Source organism: Diaphorina citri, unplaced genomic scaffold (assembly GCF_000475195.1).
Source record: "Diaphorina citri unplaced genomic scaffold, Diaci psyllid genome assembly version 1.1 scaffold1099, whole genome shotgun sequence".
Taxonomy (NCBI): Eukaryota; Metazoa; Arthropoda; class Insecta; order Hemiptera; family Psyllidae; genus Diaphorina; species Diaphorina citri.
In genome coordinates, this window is record NW_007378528.1 from 13,211 (window position 1) to 25,252 (window position 12,042).

General features: G+C 39.7%; 2 long non-coding RNA genes across 2 annotated transcripts; both read left to right on the top strand.

Annotated features, from left to right (window-relative positions):
* The first annotated feature begins 7,220 nt into the window (after positions 1 to 7,220).
* On the top strand, positions 7,221 to 7,956 carry LOC113469477. Its single transcript, XR_003392878.1, has 2 exons — positions 7,221 to 7,376; positions 7,903 to 7,956. It is a non-coding gene; the product is annotated as an uncharacterized LOC113469477 (long non-coding RNA).
* A 210-nt stretch (positions 7,957 to 8,166) lies between these two features.
* On the top strand, positions 8,167 to 8,928 carry LOC113469476. The gene is made up of 2 exons (XR_003392877.1): positions 8,167 to 8,417; positions 8,562 to 8,928. It is a non-coding gene; the product is annotated as an uncharacterized LOC113469476 (long non-coding RNA).
* The last annotated feature ends 3,114 nt before the right edge of the window (positions 8,929 to 12,042 follow it).

The following is a 12,042-nucleotide window of genomic DNA, read 5'->3' on the forward strand; positions in this document are numbered from 1 at the left end:
TGGTTTTGGTCTTGAAATAAAGCTGAAATCTAAGGGAATCTGATGGTATACTCGTAAATTGTATATCTGGCAAAGTTGACATGCACTAGTTATATTAAGGTCAAAGTACCGAGATGTCCAGTTTTGGCACCGAAATCTCAATTCGTCCCCTTTCGGAACTGGGCTACTCAAATAGTCATGTTCATCATCTTCTTCAATCCTGGGATTTTTTGCCAGCCTAGTTAGCTTAGTTGGTAGTGCGTCTGCCTTGTAAGCGCTAGGCCGCGGGTTCGATTCCCGCCCGGGGAGATTTTATCCTGATGGGATAATGTTCGTTCTCGGAACGGCTGGCTTTCTCCTATTCTGTCTTCCTTCTCTCTTCGATTTTTTATCCTGATGGGATAATGTTCGTTCTCGGAACGGCTGGCTTTCTCCTATCCTGTCTTCCTTCTCTCTTCGATTTCTCTAGCAGTCACAGTTCCCTCTGTCAAACCTCTTTAAAAAAAAACTTGATATTTGCATTCGCTTAAAAAAGTACAGTTACGGAACGGCTGGCTTTCTCCTATCCTGTCTTCCTTCTCTCTTCGATTTCGGGACGATAAGACCATAGCAGTTACAGTTCCCATCAACCCTCTTTAAATAATAAAAAAATCCTGGGATTGGTTGGCAGCTCTCCATTCCGTTCTGATGTCTTCTTCTTCTTCATTTCACTGTAGCTACTGCTTCCAACCTTGGTCTTCAACTTCCCTTACTTACTTACTTATCCGTGTCCGAGATTTCTCCTGTATGAACATCAAATTGTTTTCCTCCAGAATTCTGCGACAGTTATGGCTGCGGACCTTCTGCATGGCAAGCAACCGCGTTACCACTGGACCAGTCGTGCCCCCAAACAACATGTTGCCTCAATGCAAGGCGATATCTTGCAACATGTACCTACCATTAACCATGAGCTTTCACACTGGAGTTTCTTTGACGTCACCCATTTGATTTTCACAGGCCAATAGTTCTTGAAATTCGGATTGGAGTGCCAATGTTGTTGTTGTTGCAACTTCCCCATTGATTGTTTTCAACTGTCTTCAGGGACTTGATTTTTCTTGGTAGTTGTTGTGCAGTCTTGTTCTGATAGCAGAAAAATTATGAAGATTATGTCAAACGACCTGAGAAGATTATGTCAAACGACCTGAGAACTGAGAACACGGAACTTACCAAAACAAGAATATAATAATAATAATAAAAATAAATGCAGTTTCTTTGTGTTATTATGTCACAACTTTGGTGCTCACTGCAGCATTGTAGGATTTCCCCAATATCTCAATAATCCTAAAGGCAACCTCGTTACCACTGGACCAGTCGTGCCCCCAAACAACATGTTGCCTCAATGCAAGGCGATATCTTGCAACATGTACCATTAACCATGAGCTTTCACACTGGAGTTTCTTTGACGTCACCCATTTGATTTTCACAGGCCAATAGTTCTTGAAATTCGGATTGATTGAAAACTCTCTGTGGTAAAATTGGGCATAACTGGCATAAGAAAAAACCCATGATCTATTTAAACGTCTATGATCATAGTCAAAAGACAACTTCCTGATACCACAATAAGATTCTGATGGTGCAGACCAATAACCAGTGTCTCAATTCGGCTCCTGTCCTGCACCTAGTCTCCAACGCATACACAGCACTCAGGCAGTATATTGAAGCATGTCTTGCTAGATATGCTATCACATATGAATGATGAGAAGCAACTGCCCGGGGCATCATTGCATAAGAAAAAACTCATGATCTATTTAAACGTCTATGATCATAGTCAAAAGACAACTTCCTGATACCACAATAAGATTCTGATGGTGCAGACCAATAACCAGGTGATAGATTACATTACATTAAAATGGGGGTCTTTTCTGACGAAATTCCTGTGTGCGGAGTCCAGTATGTAGGACTAATGCATTGTAAGTGAGGCATACGAGGGGCGATCCGATTGTTGAAACAATCGTTCATGTTTTTAAACAGAATCAAATAAAAGCTTTTAATAAATTGAGATTGATAGATGCTGACGTATTTAAATTTTTACTGATCTGGTCAATTTGTTCCCTTTTTTGTAGGCTTTCTTTTTCTTATGTGCAATTTTTTACAGTTTACACTGATGATGCCAGCAATGGCGAAACATGTCTGTTTGAATAAACAATAAAAGGCCACTAGTGGAAGTCGAATACCAGCCTATGGCTTACTGGGTTTGGTCATTGTCCTACGTAACATAGGATTTTTGAACCCACCCTCACCTGAACAGTTCTCATTGGTCCACCGCCACTGGCGTATAACACCAGATCTCTTCATTTCATACGTAAATACAACGAGAAATAAAAACGGAATAAAAGAAATAAAGAGAAATATTAAAAAGGATAAAAAAATACAAATCTTTCCTGAAATTATCTGACACGGGATCATAACTCAAAATATCCTGTAGAGAATGACTCCTCCTTTATAGTCGACGGCCGTCCCTTGATCATCGATCGATGTGAATTTATTGTGAGTCGATGTCGGTGGACGGCCGGTCGACTATGTGTGGACAAATAACTCAAAATATCCTGTAGAGAATGACTCCTCCTTCAGTATGTAGCTCTTAACATGCTTCTAATAACTCATTCAAGATCAAAAAAACCCAGATCTCTTCATTTCATACGTAAATACAACGAGAAATAAAAACGGAATAAAAGAAATAAAGAGAAATATGAAAAAGGATAAAAAAATACAAATCTTTCCTGAAATTATCTGACACGGGATCATAACTCAAAATATCCTGTAGAGAATGACTCCTCCTTCAGTATGTAGCTCTTAACATGCTTCTAATAACTCATTCAAGATCAAAAAAATGAAGAAGGAAAAGAACCAAAGACTGAGGAACATCAGCCACAGAGCCGACCTGGCAAAATCTCATAAATTAAGCCGAGGAAAATAATAAAATAATAAAAACATCCTAAATCAAAAAGCGGCTTGGCGCATAAAGGCTTGGAACTTTATGAACTTTGGTCTGCCCCGGGACCAACCCCTCCTATGTCCGGTCAGAGGGACACTGTCACTGAGAAATGACCTGGACAGATATACAAGAATGTTATAATGACCTATCAGACACTTCATAATGCTATAATGTCACTAAGGAACTGCATAAAGGCTTGGAACTTTATGAACTTTGGTCTGCCCCGGGACCAACCCCTCCTATGTCCGGTCAGAGGGACAATGTCACTGAGAAATGACCTGGACAGATATACAAGAATGTTATAATGACCTATCAGACACTTCATAATGCTATAATGTCACTAAGGAACCTATTAGGAAGGAATGTGACAGAGTGTGGAATGTGCGTGGGTATGAAATGTGTTCGCGCCTCTCAAAGGAACCTCCAGAATTAGAAGTGATATGAATTTATTTTGGACTGAGATGTGATGATTTGGTGAAACAACCACCAATGGTAGAGGAACATCAAGAGACAATTTTTTCAACAACAAAAGTGACATGAATTTATTTTGGACTGAGATGTGATGATTTGGTGAAACAACCACCAATGGTAGAGGAACATCAAGAGACAATTTTTTCAACAACACTGAATTTATTTTGGACTGAGATGTGATGATTTGGTGAAACAACCATCAATAGTAGAGGAACATCAAGAGACAATTTTTTCAACAACAGTTATTGATTTTGCAAATCTGAAAGTATCCCAAGAAAGAGAAAAATCTCATCACCAAGATCTTTTCAATTTTCAAAAGTCTCTCTCCCAATTCCTCCTGATGAAGTATCAAGATACCCAAAACATCTTGGAATTGCAGCATTTGCACTGTTGCATTTTGCACGACTGTTCACATTTCACACACTGAATACCTATGTTGTGAATAATAACTACAATAACAGAAATCTAATAAATATAATTGAATATAATAACAATCTCAATGTTAAGTCAAGCAAAACTCTCGTCCCGAGCCTTCCACTATAACGCAGCAGCAATGGTAAGTTAAAACTTCAAGTTCATATCATTTGCACTGTTGCATTTTGCACGACTGTTCACATTTCACACACTGAATACCTATGTTGTCGACCCACCTGCGGGTGCGGTGACACCCTAACCGTGGACCCATATATTTAATTGCCACACACATCTACAAATACGTTCCTCCCTCCCTTCACAACCAGCCCTCGATAACAACCCTGCCAACATCGATTCGGCCTTAATGTACCTGAAGGCCATTGGACTATATACTAGGATCTAGGTAAACAGGGGACGGCGCGAACAACACAAGAGTTTTAACTAGAAAAAAATAATAATAAATAAAAATGAAAAAAAATCGCGTGCTATTTCTTCTCGGCCCCACTTCGACTGGCTGAAGTTTTTGTGAGGAGGCTGATAGCTCCTCACCGAAAGGACGGTAGAGCCCCCGTCACTACTCACAGTGAGGTGAAAACCAACCTCAGTGGTGTTGTGATTAACGCGTTGGACTTCGGATCTGGAAGTTGATGGATCGAACGATATTTGTGACAAGCCTTTAATTAACAATTCTCTATAAGATTAAAGTTCCTTTCAAAATGAAATAAATTCTGTTCGTTGAAGCATCTACCTCTATTTTGACATAGTATCAACTTCTTTTTGGATGATGCACCCTGAACAAACTGTATGCACTACTTGAAGTATATAATGCAATTTATTCTTATTGACATCATCATCATGATAGCTACTTATAGCGGAAACCAGTGAATATCAACTAATATTCATCCTATAGCTAAACTAACACACTGAATGAAAAATAGAAAAGGTATCCTGAAGAATCCTACCTCGGTGGCGTAGTAGTCAAGGGGTTTACATGGGTAAACAGGGAGGCGCCGATCCCGACAGCGACCGAAGCATGGAATTTTTTTATAAGCATGGGGGCACGGTTGGTCCAGTGGTAACGCGCTTGCTTGCCATGCAGAAGTTCCCGGGATCGAATCTCACCATCAACAAAAATTTGTACTCGTTTTTCGATTGCAAATATTTCAACGGGTTACTTTCTGGTGTTCTCGTGTTTGACCCAGCACCTAAATGGGAGGTACTGTGTCTCTTCTCGCCCATCTGATGAGAGGCATACTACGAGATGGGCATGTTACGAGGTTACGACACAGGCCACATGCGTCGAATGTAGCAGTTGTTTCATTGCTACGAAATAAAAACGGCGGTGGAACACTCATCTTAAAAAATTAAAAAAATACATAATTATTATCACAACAATTTTGCCCCCATTCAGCACGAAATACATACTTTTGTATGTATTCTATGAATGGGGGTACATCCCAACAAAAATAGACAGGACATTTTATTTTATTAAAGTTAAAATAAGAAAGTGGAAAAAAGGAAATTGCTTCTTTTTTGTACTACCTATTATTGTTTGTTATAGGTATGTTTGTTCTGTCTTATTGAAAAATAAAGTTAATTATCATTTTGAAAAAAAAAAGATCATTTATTTGAGAATTCGACCACATAATAATCAAGATCTAATGTTCAAGGGTTAGATTGTTAGATGGTCACACTGCGTCTTTTTATGAAATATGAATCCATTACTGATCAGAGTCATCAGCAATAAAATTGATAATAAGATTGATGAGAATTTCCTTTACAATATTTCGTCTTACAAATTGGAAACTGAGTGTCCTTCTATAAGTTCTAAGTCTTCAATTCTTCATTCGAAATAATAAGAAACATTTGCACGTAGAAGTAGGAGGAGGAAAAGAAGCAGAAGTAGAAGAAGGAGAGAGTAAAGCACTAATTATTTTCAAAACAAATTGATAATTACACAGCTGATGTAGGTTTTATATACCATCAAAATGGGGATTAGGAGTCTGACGACTTGTTTGACAAGACATCTTTAGAAGAAGGATGGGATGCTGAGTTTCAAGTGAGGAGACATTTTCAATCCATCATCGCTCCAGAAATGTGCTGACAAGTTAACAAGTGGATATGTCCCCAGATTACTCATAGGTCAAACCGCGTTAATTCAATTAACCTTTTCACTCTGTGTGTTTGTTCGGGGTTGAATCGGGGGGGATTTGAATAGCACCTCAAACTCGATTCCCAATATCTTATCACCTCTCTACTTCTATCGTCGTAAACTGTTATCTGAGATTGCTATGAGTACTTGTTTATTTAGCCATTGCTTAAGCCTTAAGCCTAGTACAGACAGTGCGAGGCTGCTCGCTTCGAATGCCTCAGGACGCATGCTCGGACTGTGTGTACCGGGGATGCTCGCTACGCGCTGCTCGGGTCGCACTGATCGAGGTGAGCGGGGAGCTTGTCGGTAAATGTAAATGGCAGTGCTCAAAGGCGCCTCGTAGCGAGCTGTTCGAATAATCTGTACCTCTCTGCATCTGCCTCAGCTACTCAGTTCCAAACATAATTGAAAATTATTGGGTCATTTGGGTGGTTCGCGTGCTCGCATCGAGCATTTGTGTTTGCAATTTTCGTCGTTCCGCGTTTGCCTGACCTGAGGCAGATGTAGCGAGGCATTCAAAGCGAGCAGCCTCGCACTGTCTGTACAAGGCTTTAAGCTACAGGACTGTCGGGAGGTTCGATTCCCGTCCGAGGCGGATTATGTCCTTAGCAGAAAAATGAACGAACGAAGTTAGTTTCAAGATTCAACGCTCCAGCCTAGTGCGTTAATTCAGTTAACCTTTTCACTCTGTGTGTTTGTTCGGGGTTAAATCGGGGGGATTTGAATAGCACCTCAAACTCGATTCCCAATACCTTATCACCTCTACACTTCTATCGTCGTAAACTGTTATCTGAGGTTGCTATGAGTACTTGTTTATTTAGCCATTGCTTAAGGTACAGGACTGTCGGGGGGTTCGATTCCCGTCCGAGGCGGATTATGTCCTTAGCAGAAAAATGAACGAACGAAGTTAGTTTCAAGATTCAACGCTCCAGCCTAGTTGGTTTGGTTGGTAGTGCGTCTGCCTTGTAAGCGCTATAGGTTGCGGGTTCGATTCCCGCCTGGGGTAAATTTTATTCTCCACAGTAAATGTTCGTTAATCGATTTATCTCGGGATCTAGAAGTCGTAGACGGAAAAGAAAAATTCCGTTGGTCCTCGTTTTTCCTGCTCTATGACTTTGAAACATCACCCAAGTAAGCGCAACTGATCCATTGTTAAGTATCCACCTCAACTAAGATAACATTAGGGATAACAAGATAGCTCATACCTACTCATACTGTCGTTTATCTATCGATAATATCCCGTATACCAAACACCCACTGTCCAGAAGCCATCTTCTTGGTGTCTATACAGAGTATATTTGGTGTACTCATCAACGCTCTGACCGGGGGTATTATCTTTGCCAAGCTGGCCAAACCGAAGAAACGCTCCCAGAATTTACTTTTCAGGTATGTACTCTCGTACCTCTCTAACTTAGCCCAGCCAGCAGCAGCCACTCACTATCAGATATCAAGTAGACCTGACAGGCGGACTTGATCAGGTGTACCTGTCAGGTCTACCTGATAGTGAGTGGCTGGCCTTGGGGAAGTATAGATCTCTGGTTGTTTATTTTAAAATCGGTTAATCAAACTTAAGTCGGTCAGCCTAGCTTCGAAAGTAGCGCGTCTGCCTTGTAAGCGCTGGGCCGCGGGTTCGATTCCCGCGAGGGGCGGATTTTATCCTGAATGGATAATGTTCGTTCTCGGAACGGCTGGTTTTCTCCTATCCTGTCTTCCTTCTCTCTTCGATGTCGGGACGATAAGACCTTATTATTTACAGTTCCCTCTATCAAACTGAAATAGAATACCTAGGTATACCTCATAGGTAATATAGGTATACTCTTCTATTCTATTCTGTTCTATTCTACATATTCTATTCTACATATTCTATTCTATTCTGTTCTATTCTACATATTCTATTCTGTTCTATCCACAGTGACAAGGCGGTCATCTGTCAGCGGGATGGTGAGTACCGTCTCATCTGGAGGATTGGAGATCTTCACTATAGGTTGCGGGTTCGATTCCCGCCCGGGGTAAATTTTATTCTCTACACTTAATGTTCGTTAATCGATTTATCTCGGGATCTAGAAGTCGTAGACGGAAAAGAAAAATTCCGTTGGTCCTCATTTTTCCTGCTCTATGACTTTGAAACATCACCCAAGTAAGCGCAACTGATCTTATTGTTAAGTATCCACCTCAACTAAGATAACATTAGGGATAACAAGATAGCTCATACCTACTCATACTGTCGTTTATCTATCGATAATAATTTAATCATACTTGTTTGTTGAGAATTTCAGATTCATCAATAGCTAAGTCGATACTTGGCTCAACGACAAAACGATTCTTTATTTTTAATCAACTGAGCACAAAATTACCTACTCGTGTGTGAGACTTGCTTAAACCGAGACTTGTTCAGATTTTGCCTACTAAGTAGTGTGTGAGAGTCAGGTAGTTATAACTTATCCAGATTACAGTAGGTAGTCAGTTTTACCTAGTATTACCGCAGTGCCATTAAATCTCTATCAAAAATATCGAACAAATTCCAGTGTTTTTCATAATAATAATTACTTATTGATGGTTACCTAATTTCAGTGTTCTCATAATAATTTTATTACCTACATACTTGATCACCTACGTAGGTACCTATATTCGTCGCGAAGTTTTTTGGAAATTGGGTACCTACGACATACATACCTATACATACGTAATAATCCAATAAAAATGTGTATCTAGAGGTATTTTGTGAAGTAAAACTCAATAGGTTTTATAGTTCTGTCCGTTAACACGTAGGTAGTAGGTACCTGTAGACGCTCTGGCAACACTGTTAATTCCTTTTGGCAACACTGTAGGTGAAAATGAGACCAATACTACCAATAGAAGAGGTAGACACAGAGGAGGAATTCACGGAAGAAGAAGGCGAGTGTTTCTTTTCCGTGCAGAATTTGAGTTGGAATGAGGGTGGCGATACGAACGCCATGTTCCAGAACTTGGAGTCCTATATTATTACCTACTGTTTTAAGACAGTCCAGAAAATAAACCCTATACCTTCTCTCTGATTCCCTCTCTACCCCTTTCTCTCTCCCTCTCTTCTCCCTCCTCTCTCTCTCTCTCTCTCTGGCAGAGATTACCAAGTGCGAAAACGAAAGCTTTAAATTTAATTAAAAATAAAAAAATAAACGGGGAGTAAAAAGAAATAAAAACGACAAAGAATAAAGAATATCTCTCTGTGTGTGTCTGCATGCATTACATAATTACGTAAAGCAACTTAGGAGTCATAATTCATGAGACTAAAAATGTAAAATACATAATTTTCTGGAAGGAGGTCAACGGAAAAAGGGACAGGTTGTGAATGGGCCTTTTTCTATGGAGATGGCATTTTTAAGTCCGTCTTATTCCCCCTTTCGAAAGCATCCTTATAACAGAAATTAAATATCCATCTTCCTATCTCATGCCAGCCATTCACACTCAGACTGTCTGACACCAGTCCTAGTCGGAACGTCTGTGAGAAAGGCTTCAGACCTATATCTGTCAGATGGTCTGAGGGTGAGTGGCGGGCATTATTCTAGTTTCTAGTGATCTAGTCTGATGCAACTTTTTTCTGTCCTCCGAAAATGACCTAAATTTTTCCGACAAAGATTCGTTTGAAGACTGGGAAAACTATTTCAGCTTCGTGGTGGTTGAAAGTACCTTTCCAACTCATAACCATGCACAACGTTCAATTCAATTTAATTCAAGTCAGGCTGATAGGTATACCTAATCAGGTCCGCTTGTCAGGTCTACCTGATACTTGATGGTCTACCTGATACCTGATGGTGAGAGGCTAGCCTAAGATATATAATAATGAGAATAATAATAATGAGAATGGTTTATTTTAATGTAACTATAAAAATATCTTCCTTTTGTTCCTATACTCGTATAAGTACCCCAATGGTACTTTTCAGGAAAAGCCCCGAAAAATGGCCCGAAAAATGGCCCTTTTTCCAAACATCTCCTCGCATCTAATACACGTTATTATATCATACATTTCTCGCACATTAAAATCATAATTTCATTGTTTCCAATTTGATATATTCTCCTAGGGAACTTGTCACGTTATAACATAGAATAGATATGTTTGCAGGCAAAGTGTACAGGTAAGTAGGGAACTTGCATCGTTATAACATAGAATAGATATGTTTGCAGGCAAAGTGTACAGGTAAGAGCGGAAGAGCTTTCCACTAGCTGCTCATCTATTTTTTGCCTAGGACTAGGACTAGGATGACATTTGAAATTTGAGGCCAGTTAGGTAAATCTTACTTGAGTCAACCCATAGAATAAGCGCGTAAAATTTTAAAACCCCTAAATTAAGGACCCTTACAGAGTTTCTTTTCTTTTAATTTAAAGACTTAGCTAAAGCCGAGAATGTGGAGGTCCCCAGCCAGATGTAACAGCCTCTTTCTGAAGTACATACGAGTACATTACATGGATGTGAGATCAACCATCGTGAAGCTTTAGGCTTGTTCTTTTAAAACGTTATGTTCCCTGAATGAGAGGAAGGGAGGATTCCCTGAAAGAAAGGAGATCGGCCATGTTGTGGAATGTGGATTTGATGGAAGAGGCAGTGGAGGTAGGAGGTTACGTTTTTCTGGCTGAGTTTTTGGAGGGGCAGGGTTCTCCTGAGAAAGCTCGTCAAACCATTTTCGTGTCCAGAATAATGTCACATTTTCTTTAAATTCGTCTTCAAATTGAATTCTTCTAGACATCTTCAAAGGTTAAAATGATTCTTCTGGAGGAGCTCTTCCACCCAACCACTCATTTTTGCTGAGAGCCTTCAAAGATATTTTACTTGGGAGCCCTAGAAGTTTTGTCATCGAAGGCCTAATTTTCTTCTTTTCTGTTTCATTTTTATTGAATTTCTTCGAATGAGCGAAATAAAATCAATTCGTCTTCAAATTAAATTTTTCTAGACATTCTCAAAGGTTAAAATGATTCTCCTGGAGGCGCTCTTCCACCCAACCACAAATTTTTCTTTCACTGGTGAGCCTTTAACATATCTCACCAGGGAGCCCTAGAAGTTTTGTCATCGAAGGCCTAATTTTCTTCTTTTCTGTTTCATTTTTATTGAATTTCTTCGAATGAGCGAAATAAAAACTTACAATACCCTCACATCTTCTTTTCGTTCTTGTTCCAAGTTTACGAAACTTTTACTCTGCAATTACACCTCTACTAGGTCTTTCTAGGGGGCACACAACAAGGAAAGACAATATTTTTTCTTCAAATTTAAGTATCATTATTTTCCTTCAGTGGAAATCTTTGTTTTAACATAACTTTACTAGCTAGAGACGATAGCACGTTGAATACACCAGTTTTTTTTTTTTTTTTTTTTTTTTTTTTTTTATTTTTAGAGGTTTAAAAGAGGGAAATTTAAATGCTTTTCCGAGAACAACATTATCCGTTCAGGTTAAAATCCGCCCCGGGCGGGAATTGAACCCACGACCTGGCGTTTACAAAGGCAGACGCGATTCTACCTCAACATCAATCTCTAGACTGGCTTAAGGCAGGTTTGTCTAGTCAATTTCATACAACTTTAATACTGAACGACAACGTACATGTGCTTACGCTGTTCCAGTGGATGTGACGACTGTACTTTTTTTAGTTCGCTTATGGGACAGAAAACGTACCTAATGTATCTAGTTTAGGCTTTCAAAAAATCAGTCTTTCTATATTGCAAATAAGCGGAGCTAGAACAGTAGTAAACTTAAAACTAATCAGGATCATAGTTGAGCTATAGTTGGTAGTGGCGTCTGCCTTGTAAGCGCTAGGCGCGGGTTCGGATTCCTGCCCGGGGCGAATTTTATCCTGATGGATAATGTTCGTTCTCGGAACGGCTGGCTTTCGTCTCCCTATCCTGTTTCCTTCTCTCTTCGATTTCGGAGCGATAAGACCACAGCCAGTTACAGTTCCCTCTGGTCAACACCTCTTTTTTTTAAAAAAAAATCACAACAAATCTTGCATTATGTTCTCGGAAGTGCTTCTTCTTCTTCTTCTCTTGCGGGCGGAGATCTCGAAAATGTACACGATTGACGGGATCAGC